Source organism: Xenopus laevis, chromosome 6L, assembly GCF_017654675.1.
Source record: "Xenopus laevis strain J_2021 chromosome 6L, Xenopus_laevis_v10.1, whole genome shotgun sequence".
Taxonomy (NCBI): domain Eukaryota; kingdom Metazoa; phylum Chordata; class Amphibia; order Anura; family Pipidae; genus Xenopus; species Xenopus laevis.
In genome coordinates this window covers 58,288,971-58,311,978 of record NC_054381.1, presented here as the reverse complement: position 1 = coordinate 58,311,978, position 23,008 = coordinate 58,288,971, and the positions used below count along the sequence as shown (strand labels likewise).

The following is a 23,008-nucleotide window of genomic DNA, read 5'->3' as shown; positions in this document are numbered from 1 at the left end:
ACAATTTGCAATTGGTTTTAACTTTTTTATTATTCGTTGTTTTTCGAGTTATTTACCTTTTATTTAGCAGCTCTCCAGTGGCAATCTTGTTGCTAGGGTCCAAATTACCCCAGCAACCATACATTGATTTTTGTAGGAAACTGGAATATGAATAGCAGAGGCCCTGAATAGAAAGAGTAATAAAAAGTAGCAGTAGCTATACATTTGCAGCCGTACAGAGCACTTGGTTTTTTAGATGGGCTCATTTGAAAGCTGAAGTCAGAAGAAGAAGGCAAATAATTTTAAACAATGGTAAAAAAAGGAAGACCAATTGAAAAGTTGCTTAGAATTAGCCATTCTAAAACATACTCAAAAGTTAACTTATACATAGAAACTCATGTTAACATTAAATTAACCCAATAGGCTGGTTTTGCTTCCAATGTGAATTAATTATATTGGACCAAGTACAAGGTACCAGTACCTTTTTATTATTACAGATCATTTTTTAAAATTTGGATTATTTGGATAAAATGGAGTCTATGGGACATGGCCATTCGGTAATTTGGAGCTTCCAGATAACGGGTTTCTGGATAACGGATTCCATACCTGTACTGTGAATTCTATACAGTTAAATCTATTATGTGCCTGTTTATATCCTTTCCAGTATACAGATTTAAAGGAATATAATGAATTATACAGAAGGATCTAATATAGGAGAATTTGTAGGAGAATGCAAGATCTAACCATGAGAGTCGACAGGATTGTTTTGCCATGAACATAGATTCAGGTCAAGTACTTTCAGCTCAGGTATAATGTACTGTCCTAATAAAACAGAGAAAAACTAATTATTCAGCAGTTAAGCTAGCATCACAAATGGTGGGAATTTTGTTAAAATTCACAATTTTAATGACACATGTGCCCTATGTGTTCATACACAGATGCTCTGTCTGTCAGTGCAAACCGAAGACATGGCAGGAGGAATGCGATTTGTTCATTAGGGGAAATTGCATTGTTCTATTTTGGTGCTGTCTAGATAATTGATTTGTGGTCATCAAATCCCATACAAATTATACAGAATACCATTATCTATAAGCAATAATTATATTGTGGTAAACACTGGGTGTCGATTATTCCAAAAAATTATTTATGTTACTGGCAGATTAAACACCGCCCTTGCAAAATGAAGTAGTGCCAGTAATCTTTTTATATTCAACTTTGGTGGTTCATTTATGTTAAATATCTTTCAGGAGCTGACCATGCTGTTACCATAACATTCAGTGAAAACTCTTTTTTCTGGTACACTGCAAATATCCAACATGTGCATGATTAGCTGCACCCTGTCACCACCAAGCCATTTAGATTTTATAAATAGATGCTGAGTTTTTAGCCTGTCTACTCCTTAGGATGATCCTTAGCATAAACTGTACTTATCAGAGAAAACCTATGTTAGTATCCCTGCATTCTTAATAAACTGCTTATACTAGAGTTGGCTTCCAAATAGAAAGCAAGAGCAATATGGAGCTGTATGTGACAGGCCAATAATGATGTACGGGTTGGGATTTCTCCGAACCGACCCTAAACTGCTTTTCTAGACCCGTGGTGACCAGGCGCAGCGACTATAAAAGACAAAGCCAAGAGCCGGCATTTGACGGTGGGGGGCGGGGAGAGCACACCCCCGCGAAAAAGTGTGCAAGGTCGGACCGAACCCACTCGACCCGCCGGTATTGGGTCGGCCCGCACATCACTACAGGCTAAGCCTTCAACACCAGTCATTACCATAGTTCTACCATGGAACAACTGACATGAAAGTAAAGCACTGAAATATGCCACAGCCCCATGATTATTTGCCAAAAACACAGTGGTGAATGTTTTCTGGTGATAATCATATACTGCAGCACTCAAGAAAAGAGAGGATAGATCTTTATGGCCGTGTACCCTCAGAGATGTAGCAAAATATAAAAGGAACAAGTAATATGCATCCACATGCAGTACTTGAAAGAACACAGCCAAAGCTATTAACAGAACAGTAACACCAAAAAATTAAAGCATTTTTAAAGTAACAGATAGGGACAGATTTATCGAAGTGCGAGATTAGAACTCACCACAGAAAACGCTTTTTATTCATTCCTATGGGATTTTTAAAATCGTATTTATCAATCGAGTTCACCATTCGATAAACATGCTTTTAAAAACGCCATAGGAATGAATAGAAAGTGAGTTTTCCTGTGGCGAGTTCTAATCTCACACTTTTATAAATCAGCCCCATAATATACTGTTAGCATGCACTAGTAAAAGCTGTGTTTTTGCTTCAGAAAGACGACTATAGTATATATAAGCTACTGTGTAGTAATGATGTGCGGGCCATCCCGAAACCCGCTCTCCCGTCCACAACTTCACACAGCCAGCTTCCGGCACATCAATTTACATCAACACAGGGCGGGCACTGGTCTATAAATAGAGGGGCCGGGTTAGGATTGGGAGGGTGCGAGGAAAACTTGACCTGCACCTGCACATAACTAATATGTAGCCATGGGGCAGTCATTCCAGCTCGAAAAAAGGGAGAAAAGGCACAGGTTACATAGCACGTAACAGATAAGCCCTGTCCAATACAATGGTGTTTTATCTGTTATCCATGCTTTTTCTCCATCTTGAATGGCTGCCCCCATGGCTACACAGATGCTTATTCATATAAACGATTAGTCTTTCTGAAGCAAGCACGCTAGTTTTAGGGCAGTGGCCAACGAGGAGATTGGTCACCTGCAATTATTTATGTGCGAATGTGAGCAATTAAAACCTCCTGAAAACAAGTCTCCATTGGGAATACCTGAAATCACTGGCAGCAAAACCAACATATATATTGCAAAGTTGTCTGAAGTTTCCTAAGAGGCAACTTCGGGCGACTTTGCAATACGCCAATATTTAGTGTCCAGAAAACAGAACAAACAGCAGTGTTTATAAACTTACTTTAAAATACATGGAAGATTATTCTTATTCAAGAGCATTCAATGTGTGTAAAGAGAATGCAACAGATGCACACGTAATACTTAATCATAGATTTCTGTCTTTTGAAGTTTCTAAATTTGCTACTGTAAAATTCTAAACAGTTATAATATACTGAAACTAGTATATTACGCAGGGATAATGACTGCAAAAGCCATTACCACTCATAATGACTCTTAATATAAAATTAACTGAAATGACGGGTTCACTAGAGCATATGTAGGCTCACAAGCCCTCACTACAGAAATGCTCCTGTAATATCAAAACCCATATTTTACTCACAGTACTAAAGCTAAAACTATGCTATATAATTCACTTGGCTTGGGGCAAATGATCAAATCATCCTGAGTTAGCAAAGAAGTAGGCTAGAAAATGTTGTACATTATGTTTTGGGCTTCTGTACCAGCCCAAGGAAACCACAGCCCTTTAGCAGTAAAGATCTGTGTCTCCAAAGATGCCCCATTAGTTCCCCATCTTCATTTCTGCTGATTCATTGCACATGTTTTGTGCTGCTGTCACTTACTGAGCTTAGGGACTGAGATCAAGAGGCATCACCACACCAGGACCAGCCAGATCTTAAATCAAGTGCTCACTGTATATGAACAACCTAACCATCTTCTGCAGCAATCATCAGTCAGTCTGAGGACTCGTCTAGACCTGAGAAGACTTTGGCAGACTTTCACAGCTAAAGTCACCTGTGGGAAGTCATAGGCCTGCTCTTTGGAGTGTGGAACATTCTCTTTCCATCAAGTGTGATATCACCGAAATCCTCGTAGTCTGGTGGTGAAGGTGCTGCCCTGAAGTGCTGAGCGAATGGTTCTACAAAAAAAGATTGGTCTTTGGAGACAAATGAACACTGGTGGTACTGAATGAGATTCTTGTCATGCTTGAGTATATGGCTCAGGCATGCTTCCATGGTTACAGTCTGCAGAGCCATCAATAGAACATTTTTTTAACTGCAAAAAGGGCTAAAAATGGACAGGTAAGTGGTCAGTTTTGTACAAGGCGCCCCACAAATATATTCCAGATACCCCTACCCTGTTGAACAGTTTATTGTCAGCAATCTGCACCCATTGATTGGAGAGAGCCAACTGTCCCACTTTTTCACCTCCAACTTGGCATGTGCTAGGGAGACAGCTCATAGGGTTACAACTACACACCCCTTGGTTTTGCTTGAATGTTACAAAGTTTGTGAGGAAGCTGGGGGGAGTCAAACAAGACATTTTTGATAAGAAAGACAATCCCCTAGCTATTCTCGACTCCCATCTGACCAAGCAAAGTCAGTTTTTGAAAATGTTTCTTCATACAGGCAGTCCAACAAGCACAAGGACATTGCATGGATGGCTATCCAAGGTGGACGTCCCTTTAGAACCTTTATGAATGTGCATAACCTGTGCATGTACACCATGTAAAACTCCACAGTCCTAGTAGCCCCTGTGACATGTGTTCTATTATGTTGGGTGAGGCTGGGGCAAGCTTTAATGTGTGATGTACATTTTCCTCCACTGGCTAATTTTTAGCACACCCAGGTAAGGACTACACCGCATTACAGCAAATTATTGCCTCTGGACGAATTTATCATTTCTATTTCATCTGGCCCAGTGCATTAGCAATCTCACCAAACATCCAGATTGTACAGTGTATGGCTATCTTAACAAAGATGGCAAACTCACATTGAAACATGCATAACCCTTTTTTGGCAATTGTTGTAGGCCACTGTCTACCCAAGTCACTTTCCATTTAAGTAAATGAAGAAAAGCCTGTGGCAATTCCTTACATTTAATGACAGTTGCACCCTTTTTTAGATCACTTGTAGCTAGGGTTGCCACATTTTCTGGAAAAAAATACCGAAATTCCTATATATTTAACTTTTTTCCCTATTAACATTGGGATCAACCTACATTTTAACCGGCCAGGTGGAAACCCTACTTGTAGCGGACATGAGTAGCACAGGATCAAACAGCATAACAGACACCAGGAGTTTTGCTCTCACACAGACCCCTATGATGAATATTTAAAAGTGCAGGTAGAGGGTCACAGTTCAGGCCTAGCTCCTTATGAATACAGTGCTGGCCAGATCTGTATGACATATGTATCAAGCATGCCTAGTGCCACCCAGCTGTCCAATTACGGGAAGGATGTCTCCCATACACTTCATTATAATTAAACATAAAATTTCTAAAAATTATTTCCTTTTTCTCTGTATTTATACCTTGTACTTGATCCCAACTAAGATATAATTAATCCTTATTGGATGCAAAACAATTCTATTGGGTTTATTTAATATTTATATGATTTTTAAGGAGACTTAAAGGGGTTGTTCACCTTCCAAACACTTATTTTCAGTTGAGTTGTTTTCAGATTGTGCCCCAGAAATAAAGACTTTATTCAGTTACTTTCCATTATTTATTTTTTTCTGTTTTTCCAAAATCCAAGTTTAAAGTTGAATGTTCGTGTCTCTGGTGTTTGAATCTGGCAGCTCAGTAATTCAGTTGCAGACTCTAAACTGTTACAATTTTGCAACATTTAGTTGATACATTTCTCAGCAGCATCTCCGGAGTATTAGCAACTATTGTATCAATTCTAACAGCTGTAATGAAACCCGGAGATTCTGCTCAGCAGGGACAAAGAAAAGAAATGTATCGACTAAATGTATCAATTTAGAACAGTTTACAGGGTCGGCGAACCCCCGCCCTCCCAGAGCTACTTTAGAAGGTGAAAAATGACACTTTACACTTCAATATTAGAAAAAGAGTGACACAAAAAATAAAAAGTAATTGGAAAAAGTCTTTATTTCTGGTGATCTATCTGAAAGCAACTAGTTGTTTGAAGGTTTAATCCAAATTAAGGAAAGATTCGTTATACGGAATACCCCAGGTCCCAAGCATTCTGGATAACAGGTCCCATACCTGTATTTATAAAAAGGTAATACATGAGAAATGTCTTGAAGAGAAAAAAAAAAACACATACCAAAGGATGAATGGTCGCTCAGTACCATGCAACAGTCGCCGACTTGCACAACTTTTGATCAGTCTTGTCTACAAAAGAACTTCTTAAACTGCAGGATACAGTACAAACTGTCAGGTGACCATGTAGCTGCTTCCATAGAGCACTTTGGAGTCTATTTTAATAAGTTGCTGCTTCTAAAAACCACCCATGTACAGTATGTCTCAAGACCCATGTGCCCTTTCTACCAGTCAATGACACTAGTCTATACCACGTTTTCAGTAGAACTTCCTGCACGGTGACTTGTATGCACCCACGCAGCACCTCCTCTTGTTGCCTGACAGACTAATCCATGACTCTTATCTCATGACAACTTTTTCACTCTGCTTTGCACACCCACACCAGCAGGTTTTAGCTACACCAATGACTTATGTGGAAAAGCTTAATTTCTGTCTAATCCTTTAGGCTCAAATGATGCAATTTCACTAGGGTAGCACTTAACCCCTTACCACTGCATTGGCAGCAAACAGTATATCACTGCATTGCTCCCCTCACTCATACATCATTAACTCACATAGCCCTACAGTGAAGTAGGATACTTTGAGAACCCTGTAGCTTGCTAAAAAAAATACTCTCTCTCTCTCTCTAGATCTATCTATAGATCTAGATATCTCTCTCTCTCTATATATATATATATCTCAATCATCTAGATCTCTCTCTCTCTCTCTGTAGATCTCTCTCTCTCTCATGTTTGGTAGCTGTCATGGACATTAAGTGTTCCTCGGGCTGATGTTTAAATATATTTCTCACCAGTCAGTTCTGGGAGTTGTAGTCCAACAGCTGGAAAGCCAGAAAGGGGCCATTTCGGGGATTCACTTGCAGACCAACAGCAAATATAAAGGCTATGTAGACTAACTGGTATATGCAGTCCTACAATAAAGTCTTCAGGTCAACTTTGAGTTCCTTTATATTAGATACTTCAGATCTATCTAAAGTATTTTGTCACTTTCATGCAGATACTTGTACATATAACCCAGTTTCTGCCGAGATACACTGTGTCAACAGTCTTTGAACTTATGACACCCGAATTCTAAGTTCGAACGCACTACAACTCCCAGAATGCCCAGAGAAGAGCTCCAAGTTAGGTGTAGCCGTCGCATGCTTGTTACAGGATTGGCCCGAGTACGTGTGTGTGTGTGTGAGCCGACTGGCTTTCTTACACATTCATTGAAGCGGAATGTCTATTACACAGCATTAGTCCAGACCACCCAAACGTTTTATTTGAATCAAACCACGATACGACCCAGAGACAATATTCCCGCATTAAACTCCAGCTGTAAGGTTGCATTTGGGGCCCCTCCCCCTCTGTTGCCGGGGGCGGCCCCTTTGTCCTCGTCTGCTCCCATAGAGGGCCCGCATTAACAATGTGCCCGGCACATAATTCGGCTCCATTTATATTACCTTGTCTATGGCCGTCTCCCCGTCGCCTGGTTCTCCACTCCGTACTTCCTACCCGAAACTCCTTACCGATGGAATCCCTTTTGCACTACCGCCAGCCCCAGGCGCCAAACTAAATCTCCCAGATAAACGTCCACCTCTCGCAGCTTCCAGCCACCCCCATGACCGGCGCTTAGCTCCCTCTACCTATGTTCCTATTGGCTCGCTCAAGGGCGCCCGGAACTGTACGAGCCAATAGGAAAGCAGAGAGGGAAAACGAAGCCGGCGCCAGCTATTCCCTCATACACTGTTATAGAGCCGCCGTGCACTCTGTTTTCCTTTGTTCTGCCTGTACTCTAGAACGGACTCAAACGGGGGCGCGCTCTGGCGTTTTTTTAGTGCATTCCAATATGCTTTTTACCTCATACTACATTAGTTATGGTTTAGAGATCAACCAAATTTCCCCTCTTTTGTATTCAGAAATCTAAAACAAGTTTACTATAAAAATATGCAGCGGACTGTATCCCGAGTTGCGACAGCCGGCGCGCCCATTGTGAATATAATTGTTCTTTTAAATTATGAATGAATTAGCTGGAATGAATATTTCGAATTGATAACAATTGTGGTTATGTACACGTTTCACAAAGCTGTGAGTCCGTCCTACAGGGGTTGAGAAGGGTAACGGGTATGATTATTCGCGCCGTATTATTACGGCGCGTAAAATAAGGAAGAAGCTGTTCAAACTGAAAGCGTCTTGGGCGGTGACTGTTGGAAGAGGCGTGGCCATTGAGTCACATGCTCTCCTACGCCACACGCTGAATGGCCCCGGGTAACCTGGCGGCAGAACCTACTGGCTGAGACTAATTGTTGGTGGATTGTGGGAAGGGAAGTGCAAGGTTGTGTAGTTTGCTGTGAAAGAACTTGCTAGTTACCTATCACTTTATGTTTTATTACTAGGTTTGATGTAATAATCTTTGATATTTATATATATTATACAAGGCCTGGCTTGACACGTTTTACGCCAATTGTTTTCTTAGTGTGGATACTTCTTACAGCAGCTGTGAGATACAAACCATTTTCTTTCTGAGGGGGATACAGATGAATTGTGCAATAAATCATTTGAAGCATCTATAAGCCTTTCAAATGTGGTTCATTTTGGAGATTTGCTTCAGAGCACTGTGGTAACATGAGCAGCGACATCTGCTTTCTGTGTTAATCCTGTGACAGGATATAGGTAATATCATTGACTATTTGGTAGTCCTATGTGGATTGGCAGCCTACAGGAGGCTTTGTGGCCACAAACCTGTTTTTAAATACAGCAAAAACTTGCTTCCAAGCCAGGAATTCAAAAATAAAATAAACACCAACTTTAAGGGTTGGGGCAGACAGGGAGATTTAGTCGCCTGGCAACTAATCTCCTCTTCTGCGTGGCGACAATCTCCCCAAACGGCCTTCCGTCTGCTTGAATGAAGAATAGCCTGCGCTAATGCACTCGCAGCACTTCGATTTCCGAAGTTGCCTCACGGGGAAACTTCGGGCGACTTCGGAAATCGGAGCGCCGCAAGTGTATTAGCGCAGGTGATTCTTGATCGCCACGCAGATTGTCGCCACACAGAAGAGGCGATTAGTTGCCAGGCTACTAAATCTGCCCCAACCCTTAAAGCTGGTGCTTATTTTTGAATTCCTGGCTTGCAAGCAAGTTGTTGCTGTATAAAAAAAACAGGTTTGTGGCCACAGAGCCTCCTGTTGGCTGCCAATCTTCCCAAATCTGCCTGTCTGCCCCAACCCTGAGGCTGCTGGTAGCAACATCCAAGGGGTTGGTGAGCAACATGTTGCTCACAAGTCACTGCTCTAGACCTTCAGACTTGCATTGAATATTTAATTACCATGGTGTTTGTCAAATTAATAGCTAAATTTAATATAAAAATTCAATCGATTGTGTGGGGATTGCATCTTTTCTGGCACTTGGCTTCAAAATGACATGGTTGAAGTGCGCCATCTTTTAAGGCTCGTTGGGAGAACCGTTTTCTCTGCACTGAGCACTCATTTTTTGATAATATAGTTTATTAACCTTACTTTCCATGATATACCTTTTAGTTGGAAGGTTAAGGGCCTTTGTGAAGTGTGTGTGTGTTATATGTGTGTATACATACATTTATTGAATTCCCATTCTGTTTATATCTGATGAAAGGATCAACCCCAAATCAGAAACATCAGAATTCAATAATTGACACCAATTTTTTGATATAGTTTATTAACATTTCTTTCCATGATATTTCTATTTTGTGAAGTGTGTGTGTGTTTGTGTTATATGTGTGTATATATAAATGTACTGAATTCCCATTCTGTTTTTATCTGATGAAAGGCTCAAAACCCAAATCAGAATTTAATAATTGACTCTGTACCATCATCTTAAGTTAGCAAACCTACTTGATGATTTATGATTCACCAGATCACACTGAGCATGTGCGTGTCGCAAACACTCGTAACAGTGTCCAGGATGAGGAATGCCTGTGACAACTTTGAGGGCCTGGATCATTACTATTATAGAGGCTGGGACAATAAGTTCAGTATATAAAATAAGGCTCTTCTAGCCATATTAATTTTTTGGGTTTCATTCTCCTTTATTTATTTTGTTAGGACAATTTCAATTTGGAAGATTTAGTGTGTTTTGCCGGTGGGATGGGAGTTGGCTTCTTTTGTGTGCAAAATTACTGAGCACATGTTTGTAAAGAGCAATCCGTCCTATGTGCGCATAGGCAGATTCCAGTCCTTTCAAAATGGACATATAAGACAACCAGTTAAGGATTTGGATTGCTAAAACCATATGGGCTACCTTTCTGCGGAATTAATGATAAACAAATAATGGATTGCTTGTGAACTACATGGTTTATAAATATGCATGCACCTGTACTTGCAACAATTAATTTTTAATAAAAACAAATTGATCAGTCCCCTTTTTGTATCTTTGAAGCAATGTTTGCTAGATTAGTTCTATTTGTTTTGTGGTTTAGTTATGCTTTCATAATACACAAAAGCCATGAATATCTTGTAAATTCTATCCTTATAAACAGTGAGTACTGATGTCATCAGTTATAAACGGTGAGTAGTGATGTCATTTCTGTCACAAGACTCACGGAAAAGTGTATTATAATAAATAAAGTACCCCCTGTTGCAAAATATGAGGATATTAGAAGTTACCTCGGAGTTCCATGACCTGTATAAAAGCACTCTGCCTTTAGCCTCGTGTTTTTAAATGTTCATGAAACTCATCTGTAAGTAAAAATATCCTTATAATTCACAAGAGGGGGTACTATATTCACTTTATAATACACAAAAGCCTTGAATATCCTGTAAATTATATCCTTATAAATGGCTCTTAGTGATGTCATCAGTTTTAAACGAAGCTTAGTGATGTCATTTTTGTCACACGACTCACTAAAATGTGTGTATTATAATAAATAAAGTGGATATTAGAAACCACCTCGGAGTTCCGTGATCTGTATAAAAACACTCCGCTTTCGACCTCGTGTTTTTATATAATCATGGAAATACTTTGTAACTTATAATATCTTATATTTTAGGGTACATTATTTACTATTATATTTAATTTATTCAGTTTTTCATTTCTATAAAAGAAACATAATTAAACTATCAAAACAATGAGTCTTTAATTTAATCCTTGTCCCCTTTTGCTTTTTTTTTTTTTAAAAGTTTTTATTTTTCATTTTCCAAGAACACACATTTGAGAAAGAGAAGAGAGAAAAAGGAGGAAAGAAAGAAGACAGAGAAGCCGACATTGCAAGCCAATAAAATACAAATGCTGTATCAATAAATATATCTTGTTATCACCTTCGTCTACTTGCGTTTTACTTCCGCACTCTTGTGCCCAGGGTGATCACATTACACTGTAGGATCCTTTCTAGAGTCCTCCAAGGTCAGCCACCGAGCCCAAACCTTCTCAAATTTTTGGGGGCATCCCCGGGCAATGTACGTCAGTTTTTGGTTGGGGAGGGTGTCATTAACCAGTCTACGCCAAAAGGCTAGTGTTGGGGGAGCCGTGGACTTCCATTGAAGCAAAATGGCTTTCTTTGCATAGTATAGCAATTGTAGATAGCATAGTTTGATTCCCACTTGCAGCCCCAGATCGTCCACCACCCCCAAGAGGCATATCAGTGGGTTTTTAATACATGGGACACCCAATGCATCAGATATGTATTGTAAAACCTCCCCCCAATACCTCTGGATATGCGGGCATGTCCAGAATACATGCAAAAATGTGCCAACCTCTTGTGTACATTTACCACAGTGGTCTGGGGTCGAAGGATAGATCCTAGCAAGTCTGTGGGGGGTAAGATAAACTCTGTTAAGGAATTTGGCCTGGATATATCTGTCTCTAATTGACATTGTAATGTCCGGAATCTGCTTCAGTGCATCCTCCCACATTTCGTCCTCCAGTTCCGGAATATCCCCAACCCATTTCTCTTTTGCCTTAGCTAGGGGGTCTGGGGAGGCTTGGCACAATATTGTATAGAACCATGATGTCGGTTTTTTGAGATCCACCTTTCGTAGGTATTTCTCCAGTGTAGTGACCACCATTTCAATGGGTTGTATGGGAAATTGCATTCTGAATGCATGTCTTAGCTGCAAATATCTAAAGAGCATGGAGTTGGGTAACTGGAATTCCACTTTTAGGCTCTGAAACCCCTTTATGTCACCATTCTCTACAATATCCCCTAGCGTCTTTACTCCCTTAATAGCCCAGGCGTTAATATCAGGTATAGAACTTAGGTGCGGGAGAGTACCATTACCCCATAATGGGGTCCAGGGGGACCACACTGGCCTCCCCTTGCGAGCATGTTTGAGACCTCGCTTAAATGCCTCAGCCACTGTGGCCATCGGTGTTGTTAGTTTGTAATACTCCGTGGGACCCCTATATGGCAGCTTGGACAGCGCCCTTTTGCTTTTTTTATTATTTTTTTTGCTTTACAGGCAATGAGAGAAGGCATTTGGGGCTTCTCTGCTGGCTGAATTATGACCGAATTTAAAGGGATGCTGTCATGGGAAAACAAGTTTTTTTCAAAATGCATAATTTAGTGCTGCTACAGCAGAATTCTGCACTTAAATCTGTTTCTCAAAAGAGCAAACTTTTTTTTTTATATTTAATTTTGAAATCTGACGTATTATCAGTTTCCCAGCTGCCCCCAGTCATCAGTCTTTACAGCTGCACTGCAAGTTGGAGTGATATAACCCCTTTCTCCCCAGCAGCCTAACAAAATAACAATGGGAAGGAAAGCAGATAACAGCTCGCTGTAACAAGACAGAAGCACCCTGTTAGATCTAAAAACAGCCCTCAATAGTAAAAAGCTAAGTCCCACTGAGACACATTCAGTTATATTGAGTTGGAGAAACAACAGCATGCGACAAAGCAGTTCCATCCTAAAGTGCTGACTCTTTTTGAAAGCACATGACCAGGCAAAATGAACTGAGATGGCTACCTACACACCAATATTATAAATTAAAAATTACACATGCTGGTTCAGGAATTAAATTTTACATGGTAGAATGAATTAATTCCAGTGTAAACAGTGTAATTTAGAAATTAAAACTACATCATAAAAATCATGACAGAATCCCTTTAAGATTATTCCCTGAGTGCCTGGTTAGGTCCTTACACCCCATAAATCAAGCAACTAACATAAAGAAAAATATTGGATTGTCTTTTGTCCCGAATAAATGTTTTGTCTTGAATAAATGTTTTGTCTAGGATGGTGCATCTGAAGGCCATGATCTCTGCTCAGTCACTTATTTTCTCAGCCTCTAAGGCAGTACACACAGTCTCCAGGAGATAGTAAAGGAATTTCATATGTGGAATGGAACAAGCAGATGGTATATTTATGAAGCGGAAAGGAACCCAAAAACAATTAAAGAAATAGCTTGTATTTGCTCAAGACCAGGGCTGCCATTGGTAGGAAACGGGGGTACTGTTGTACTGTTGTGCTGGGCCCAGTGAAATCTACTTCAGAAAGGGGCCTAGCCACCTCATGAAAGTTACGCAAATTGTATAAATTATATTATACACAAATTTACACAAAGTAACCTCTGTAAAAACTGCCCTGACTTTCCTAGGAACTAAATGTAACTTGTAAGAGTGCAGAGAAGCTTAAAAAGGGCAGGCGGGGCAAATTCCACTGACCACCAATGAATTTAAAACTGATCCTCAACAAACTGACTTGCTTATTTACGCTATTTTTACTATTTATATTACTACTGACTAATTATTGGGCTCCACAGCAAGATCATTGGGTCCCCTAAACTTAGGCAATTTACAAAAAACCTATGCTGCTTTTGAAAAAATTATGTAACATGAGTATCAATCAATGACAGCACAGAGCAGTGACACATGAGCAGGTAGGTGGGAAAGGATTAGGGTTGCCACCTGTCTGGTTTTGACTCAGACAGCCTTTTTTTTTTTTTAAGGGCTGCCTTGGTAAAAAAAACTGCTTGCTCGGTTTTCCAAATTAGGAAAACCAGGCAGTATCCCCTATGATTGACGCGGAAATTGGTTGATCACCTGTCCCTGACATTTCGACATACCCCCCGCAGCATCACAGACCCTCCCCATTGCATCACGGCCCTGCCCAGATTCAAACAGTCCAAAAGGTGGCAACCCTAGTAAGGATTAAACTTAGGCCAAACTCTACTGCCCCCCATTGAACTGTTAATACTGAATCAATTAATTGAGCTATTTATATGAACTATTTGTATAGTATGAGTAACATCAGCCGTTTATATTGGGAGCTATTTACTTTCTCATCTACATGAACCTCTCAGCAGTGGAATGACTATTGGGCCCCACAGTGAGATCACTGGGCCTCTAAACGTTGGCAACAAGAAATTTTCCATGAACATATACTGCAGCTGCTTGTCTGTCCCCCTATAGTTCCTTGGTCCCTCGCAGAGTATGTTTCCTGTATAATTACACCTCTCCTTTCAGAAAAATGATTGATGAGTTTGTATTCTAGTGGCTGTGGTAGAAAATAAACATCCAACTAGTTCAACCCTTTTGTCATCGCAAAATGCATCTACCTGCTAGTTGATCATTTGTGTTACTCACACAAGCGACATGGGCACACTTGTTTTTATTGGGGCCCCATATAAATAACTTAAATGGGGCAGCCCTGCTCAAGAGTAATATGTTGCCTGCGATTTTTTTTTGGCTACTTCGCCCATCGAATTGGCTACTTCGACCTTCGACTTCGAATCAAACTATTCGAACTAAAAATCGTTCGACTATTCGACCATTCGATAGTCAAAGTACTGTCTCTTTAAAAAAAACTTTGACCACCTACTTTGCCACCTAAAACCTACCGAGCACCAATGTTAGCCTATGGGGAAGGTCTCCATAAGCTTTCTAAGTATTTTTTTATCGAAGGAAAATCGTTCGATCGATGAATTAAAATCCTTTGAATCGTTCAATTCGAAGGATTTAATCGTTCGATCGTACAAACGAATTGTGGTAAATCCTTCGACTTCGATATTCGAAGTCGAAGGATTTTACTTCGACGGTCGAATATCGAGGGTTAATTAACCCTCGATAGTCGACCAATAGTAAATGTGCCCCTAAGTAGAAGAAATAGCCTGCCGGAAAGTAATTCCATCCTAAAGTGCAGGCATAAGTCACATGACTGGGGCAACTGGGAAACTGACAATATGTCTAGCCCCATGTCAGATTTCAAAATTGAATATAAAAAAAATCTGTTTGCTCTTTTGAGAATTTGATTTCAGTGCAGAATGATGAGTTTTGAAAAAAACATGTTTTCCCTTTAATTGTTGTTGCTTGAGGATGGCTTTAGCTTGTAATTCTGCACTTTAAGAATGATTTAATATGCACTTATAAGCATCTTGCATTTAGTGATGCTTAAATTATATTAAACATTAGACAAATGTTTTGCTATTTCTTTATATAGAATGATTTGATCCTAGCTCCTTTAGCAACTATGGGAAAGTATAATTCACATTTTTTTCTGTTTTAAATGGGTTGTTCACCTTCCAAAATGTTTTTTTCAATTCGGTTGTATCCAGATAGTTCACCAGAAATAAAGGCTTTTTTTCTTCAATTACCTTTTATTATCTATTTGTGACAATTTTTGTAATAATGAAGTTTAAAGTTTCATTTTATATCTTCTTATGTCTTTCTAAAGTAGCTCTAGGAGGGGGGGGGGGTCACAGACTGTTCTAATTTGATACATTTGACATTAATTGATACATTTCTTATCTTTAGCCCTGCTGAGCAGAATCCCAGAGTTTCATTAAAGGCAACTGTTAGAATTGATACAGTTGCTAATACTCCAGAGATGCTTCAACTATGTATCAACTAATTAAATGTATCAACGAATATAGCAAATTGTAATCATTCAGATTATGCACCTGGATCATTGATTTTGGGAAGACGGTAAAATATGGAAAGCAATTGAAAAAAAATTGTTAATTCTGGTGAATAATCTGAAAACAACTGAACGGAAAACAGTATTTTGAAGGTGAACCACTCTGTGTAAGCTGCACGATTCACATCATAGATAATTGCACTTTACACAACCAAAGAGCTATTTGATCCAGCCTTTTCCACTGAATCTGTCCTGCCTTTACATGACGAGCAGAGTAACTGCTGCAAGCAGCACAGACACGCAGCGTGCAGACACAGAAATATATGCATTACCCACAATGCTTTTAAAGAAGTTATAGCCACGTTGGCATGTACTGTGGGTGGGAACAAATAATGTAAACTGCTTTTTGAATATATTTTTAAGATACTGTTTTCCATTATAGCTTCGAATGTTTCTGTTCTATGTCTTGTACAGTTGCTCCCTATATCTGTAATAAGTTTACACTGCCAGAGGTATAAATACAGTTCGCACCATTATTTGTATTAGTTGGTCCGTGTACGGTGGGTTATCGCCATTCGCACTTTACGAATCAATAGTTCCCACTTACAGATTTGACTAACGTTTTTTTTAATGTATGTCAACTACAACTGCCAATTTAAATTCACTCTAATAAACAATGTATTTATACATTTAAACATAGGAAGTGGTTTAATATTTTTGGTAGGCATTTGTCGACAATTTTATTATTATTTCTCTAACTCTCTCTTTATTCCATGTGTGTATATATGGGGGGAGGGCATACTGGAGGGACTAGGACAATCAATCCTTGTTATTAGGGAGGTATAATACATGCCTTTTTATTCTTCCAAGAAGGCAGAATTACGTGTAAATAGCATTTTCTTCTGAATAATCTTTTCTGCATTGCAGTTCTAGGCACAGCTTAAAGGAACAGTAATATCAAAAAATGAAAGTGTATGAAAGTAATTCAAATATAATTTACTGTTGCCTTGTACTGGTAGCAATGTGCTACAAAAACACTAATATAGTTCATATAAATCAGCTGCTGTATAGCCATAGGGGCAGCCATTCAAGCTGAAATATGGATACATGGCACAGGTTCAGTGTCGGACTGAGACACCAGGGGACCACGAAAGAACCATAGACCAGGGGCCCACTCTCAGTACTATTATTATTCTTCTCACTCAACCGCTATTCTCCTAGTCTCTATTATTTACATATTATAATCTATTTTTTCATCTATTTAGCCTCTTTGTTCTCAAAGAAATAGAAAATGGCCATGAAATAGGCCAAATCTTTAGCAGCACAAGGGCCCCCTGACACCTGGGCCCACCTGGAATTTTCCTGGTATCCCGGTGGGCCAGTCCGACAGGTTTAACGGCAGATACGCTTTTGTAGAATACCATGGGTTTTGTTCTAAAACAAGAATGTAAACCTGACTTTTCTACAGAGCTTTTTTACTGTCTGCTATGTGCCTTTTCTCTTTTTTCAGTCTGAATGACTTCCCCCGTGGCTAACAGCAGCTTATTTATATAAGTTATTGTAGTGTTCCCAAAGCAAACACACCAGTTTTACCAGTGCAGGGCAACAATACATGATTATATTTTCATTACTTTAAGGGTTAGTTCACACGAGGAGATTCGGGAAGATTTTGTCGCCTGGCGACTAATCGCCTCTTCTTCTGGGCGACAATCTCCCCGAACTGTCTCCGCATGTCTTCCCATTCGCTATAATGAAAAGTACACCCGGCTCTTAGTTTTCCAAAGTTGCCTCACGAGGAAACTTTGGGCGACTTCGGAAAACGAAGCGCCGCATGTGCTTTAGCGCAGGCGACTTTTCATTATAGCGAATGGGAAGACACGCGGAGGCAGTTCGGGGAGATTGTCGCCCAGAAGAAGAGCCGATTAGTCTCCAGGCGACAAAATCTCCCCGAATCTCCTTTTGTGAGCTAACCCTAAAACACTGTGGACTTCATTTACTACTATGGACAGAACCTGTAGGCACAGAAACAAGTTTACATTTGTTAAAAGGCCATACACTGAGCTATACCTAAGCTTTTATGCCTAGCTCAGTGTGTGTGTTACTCTTGTTAAATAAGGCACCATAATTAACAGTGGAGTAACTATGAGACCACAGCCCTGGGGGGCCTCATTGCCAGTACACCCTGAAAAGGAATCTCTCCCTGCTTATTTCCAATATTCCTCTGTGTACATGCACATTGCTTTCTGTTGTGACGGCACTAGGAAGCTCTGAGTGTAAATAAAAGAAATCCCTTTCGTGCTCTAAAAACTCCTTATTGCTGTAGTTACAGTACGATCAGAAACACACTGCAGAATTAGAAGTTGCAATACTATCTGTAGTATGTAGAGGGCAATGCAAATATCACAGAGTGCCAGTTAAACAGTATCGGATTTCTCACACAAGTGCAAAGTCCATATGGTAATTCCCAGACAGGCAGCAATAATTCACTTAATATATTCACAACCCACAATGCTTTGGGAAAGGGCAGTAGAAATGCTATCTATTCCATTTGTATCATATTTTTATACTTCTTGTTTTAGTAAGATGATAAATCTGTTACAAATGTGTATTTTCCGTCATATCTGTTAGTGTTAGTTAATTTATTTATTTGCCCATTTGTCACCTTAATGTAAATGGAAAGGATATTATGGAGCTATAAATATGGTTTCTGCCTCTTGAAAGGATAGTTGGTCCGATAATGGTGGGTTATCGTTTGTTTACGAAATTCCCCCCACCGTTGCCATTGACTAACGATTTTGCTTTTTATATTTTCTGCCATAGAATTTGCCATTTACCACATATTAAGCCAGATAAAACAGAAATACAGTACATTCAAGCAAAATTCAACAGGTTTGTTTCATAGTAACCCTTTAAAACCTTTATTGTTAATATCACAGACTACATAAAACTAGAAATACAGTGGGATTTTCATGTTTAAGGAAGAACTAAAGCTTAACTAAAGGATAGAAATGTTGTACATTATGTTTTGGGCTTCAGTACCAGCCCAAGGCAACTACAGCCCTTTAGCAGTAAAAATCTGTGCCTCAAAGATGCCCCAGTAGCTCCCCATCTTCTTTTCTACTGATTCACTGCACATGCTCTGTGCTGCTGTCACTTACTGAGCTTAGGAACTGATTTGAAATATATAGCCATATATTTTTAGCCATATACATTTTTAGGGTTTAGTTCTTCTTTGAAGCACATATAATGCATATCAGTATAAACACAGTGCCATATTCTTTCCTAATAATAAATAACACTACAAACTGATTACTTCCAATACACATAGTAATATAGTTGTAGTGGGAGCTTCATCTTTATATGCTCAAAACACAGCGGTGTAAATACAGTGACATTTTATGCCTCCAGAACACATACAGACTATCTACAGTGCCACCAGGGACACTACAAAAGATCTTTGGGGCTGCCATGTTAAAGGGGTTGTTCACCTTTAAGTTAACTTTTAGTATGGTGTAGAGAGTGATATTCTGAGACAATTTGCAACTGTCATTTTTTATTATTTGTGGTTTTTTAGTTATTTAGCTTTTTAATCAGCAGCTCCAGTTTGAAGTTTCAATGATCTGGTTGCTAGGGTCCATATTATCCTAGCAACCATGCACTGATTTGAATAAGAGACTGGAATATGAATAGGAGAGGATCCGAATATAAAGATAAGAAATAAAAAATAGCAATAACAATGCATGTGTTACCTTACAGAGCATTTGTTTTTAGAAGGGGTCAGTGACCCCCATTTGAAAGCTGGAAAGAGTCAGAAGGAAAAGGCAAATCATTTAAAAATTAAAAAAAAAAAAAATAATGAAGTCCAGTTAAATAGTTGCTTAGAATTAGCCATTCTATAACATACTAAAAGTTAACTTAAAGGTGAACCACCCCTTTAAATTAACAAAAGGAACTAGAATGGGGCTACCATACAGCAGACCCCACATTGCCCCCCCTCCCCCCCAGGGTCTGCTGTATATGGTAGTTACACGACTGATTTATATCTTAACGTTAAATATCACAGAGCACAAAGCATAAATACAGGGCCAGAATCAACTGCAGTCAAGTAGTTAATACATTTCTGGATGTAATGAACACAAACACATTATTGATATTGTATTTAGAGATGCATCAAATCCATTATTTTGTGAAAGCAAACAAATACAGAATCCTCCACAAAAAAATTACAGCCAAATACTGAACTAAATCCTGGATTTGGTTCATCCCTAATTAGACTGTCAACCGGCTATTTTTTTCTCTTCCTATATGTCTGCCTGGTTTAACACATTCATGTTCACCTGCACGTCCTCTGCCTACTTGTTTTATTATTAACAACCTCACACCTGCAAAGTGTGTTATAATAAATAATGAATGCATCTCTAATAACTGATTCAAATGAAAGGACAGACAGAAATCTTGTAACTTTGATCTAGCAGTCATTCTTTAACAAAGCATCATGTCTCCCATCACTCTTTCTCTGTTACACCTCATCTGGCAAATATCTCTTACTTTATCCCTCTGTCCAGCAGAAGTCAGAGCAAGTTTTCCACTCTTGAACTATGGTACATGTACATGTAAGTCTTAGCAAGCCACAGGATTGCTATCAGGAGGGCACAGGGAATACTACTGTACCGGGCCTAAAGGGGGCCCCGGCTGTGCTGCACCTTTCAAAATAGCTGGGCCTCCCTTGACTGCCACATCTGCCATAGTCCCAAACCGCCGAAGTCCCAAACAACCAAAGCCCCGAACAGCCAAAGTTGAAGCCCGGAGAGGAGCCGAAGTTGAAGTCCTGAAGCCGTGAAAAGACCCAAAGTCACTAAAGGAGCCGAACTTGAAGTCCTAAAGCCACAAGTTCAGTCCTACTGAACACCAATGTGTTTTTTTTTAAATTTTATTAAACCCCTAGCCACCAATGTATTTAAAAAAATATTCTCTGGGGCCCTAATGTTCCTTTTTAACTTCTAAGGGGGGGGGGGGCTGGTGCCAATGTTTTTTAAGTTATAGGGGGACTTTGGTCACCAATTTTTTTTCTTGCAGGGGGGTCCTGACAGGCCCGGATTTGTGGAGAGGCCACCAAGGCCTGGGTTTAGGGCGGCAGGATTTTAGGGGGCGGCATGACGCCCAACCAAACCCACATTGGTTCAGAAACACTGGGGATGCACGGGAGATACAATAGTTTTTCAAAAACTTGTGTGAATAAAGGGGAGGGGACAGGGGCGACGAATGACAGCAGGCCTAGGGGCACCTGCTATGTAAATCCGGCCCTGGGTCCTGACCACCAATTTTTTAAAAAAAACTTTAATGGGGGCCCTGGCGCCACAGGTTTTTTTTTAACTTATAATGGGACCCTGGCCATTAATGACTTTTTTTAACATAGTGTGGAGGGGGGGGTTTACAGTTTTTAGCACTGATGCCTGTGTGGTCTTTTAACTGTGGGGTGGGCGGGATCTGGGGTGGGGCTTAGGGGCTGGGTGGGGCTTGGGTTTGTGGCACTGATTGCTATGATTGGCCACATGTGAACTGTCTGCTTGCAGCAGTCTCTGTTTGGAAGAAATGTTGCACTTTCAAGTCTTGCCTCCAAGCCAAGAGCAATGTCTAAATGGCCATGTAACTTCATTCTTATTATATGATTTCTGGATCTGATTCTGTTTGGACTGATTGAAAGTAGAATTTTCTTAGGAGTGGGTCCAGGTTGAAACAGGGTTAGAACTGCAGCTCCCAGCATGCCATAAGCATCAGAAAACACTTGATAAAACGAAGGAGGAAACAAACCCATAGCATATGTATTTAAAAATGCACAGTGCTTTCTGAGGAAATAACAAACAATAGGAGGAAATGTTTAAAAAAAAAAAAAAAAAGCTTTAGTTTAGAACTCATGGTCATTTAACAATTGATATATTGGTAATCTAGTGTGCTGTTTTTTTTTATCCCTATTGCAGTTGAAGCAGGGAAGAAGGTTCAGTGTATTTTGATTAATCAGACATCAAATTACCAATTGTTTTATATTCCTTATGTTTCAAATGTTCTCTGACTGTTTAAATTTATGCTATTGCGAGTAGGGCCCTCTGATTTTTACTCTGTAACCTTTGTTAGCTAAATTATTGTAAGACCCCTGTTTGTATAAATTATTGACAGGAGTTGTGTAACTTGCTTGTTCCATATAAATCAATGATAATGGTGAATTTACCCACTGTAACACTATATGTAAATGTGGTGCTGTACTACATTTGGACTAAGGTTGCCACCTATTTTACCAGCCTAGCCAGTAATACACCAGCCAAGGCCTGTCCGGAATTATCAATTTACTGGCATTTATTAATTATCAATTTATCTTCCAGTAAATTTGAAGTTACCTGTTATTCTGCCACCCCAAATCCCTGCTTTCAGAGGGGATAACCAATCCACCTGATTATGTCACTGCTCCTCCCCCTTTTGTGGCAACACTCTGCTCTCTATGTCATTTAAAGGAAACTATACCCCCAGAATGAATACTTAAGCAACAGATAGTTTATATCAAATTAAGTGGCATGTTAAAGAATCTTACCAAACTGGAATATTTATTTAGGTTAATATTGCCCTGGCTTTACATCTCTTGCCTTGAGCCACCATTTTGTGATGGTCTGTGTGTTGCCTCAGAGATCACCTGACCAGAAATACTACAACTCTAACTGTAACAGGAAGTAGTATTGAAGCAAAAGACAGAATTCTTTCTGTTAACTGGCTCATTTGACCTAACCAGTATAGTTTGTTTGGTATGTTTGTGTGCACAGTGAATCGTACAATCCCAGGGGGCGGCCTTTATTTTTTAAAATGGCAATTTTCTATTTATGATTACCCAATGGCACATACTACTAAAAAAGTATATTATTATGAAAATGGTTTATTTACATGAAGCCGGCAGTCTAAGGCTGCAAACATTGCAGCAAAATCGTCCCCAGAACTGCGGGTCCCGCAAGTATTGGGCCAGCCTGCACATCACTTTTCTGAAGATGGTACAGTACAAGTGGCCAGTAAATAGGGATGTAGCGAACTGTTCGCCCGCGAACTAGTTCGCGCGAACTTCGACTGTTCGTGTCCGCCGAATGTTCGCGAACGTTTGGGAACGTTCGCAGTTTGAGTTCGCGTTCGATCGTTCGACCATTCGACCATTCGAATTCCTTCGACCGCTAAAAATCGAACGATTTCCATTCGTTCGAACGATTGTAAGCATTCGATCCAAT

The 23,008-nt window shown here is 39.7% G+C and overlaps 1 protein-coding gene and 2 non-coding genes across 6 annotated transcripts in view; 2 read left to right on the top strand and 1 right to left on the bottom strand.

Moving 5' to 3' along the window:
- Positions 1–7,607, bottom strand: part of ezh2.L (enhancer of zeste 2 polycomb repressive complex 2 subunit L homeolog) — a 53,086-nt gene extending 45,479 nt beyond the window's left edge. The window contains exons 1-2 of one of the 4 annotated variants that reach the window (XM_018266394.2): positions 7,387–7,607; positions 5,950–6,037 (exon numbers count right to left, since the gene is read on the bottom strand). The gene's annotated coding sequence lies outside the window, so the exon portion shown is untranslated. 4 annotated transcript variants of the gene reach the window in all.
- An 8,686-nt stretch (positions 7,608–16,293) lies between these two features.
- On the top strand, positions 16,294–16,371 carry y-alpha (small cytoplasmic RNA Y-alpha). The gene has a single exon (NR_033283.1).
- A 2,102-nt stretch (positions 16,372–18,473) lies between these two features.
- Positions 18,474–18,542, top strand: rny5 (RNA, Ro-associated Y5). The gene is given in 1 exon segment (NR_033284.1): positions 18,474–18,542.
- Positions 18,543–23,008: the final 4,466 nt, after the last annotated feature.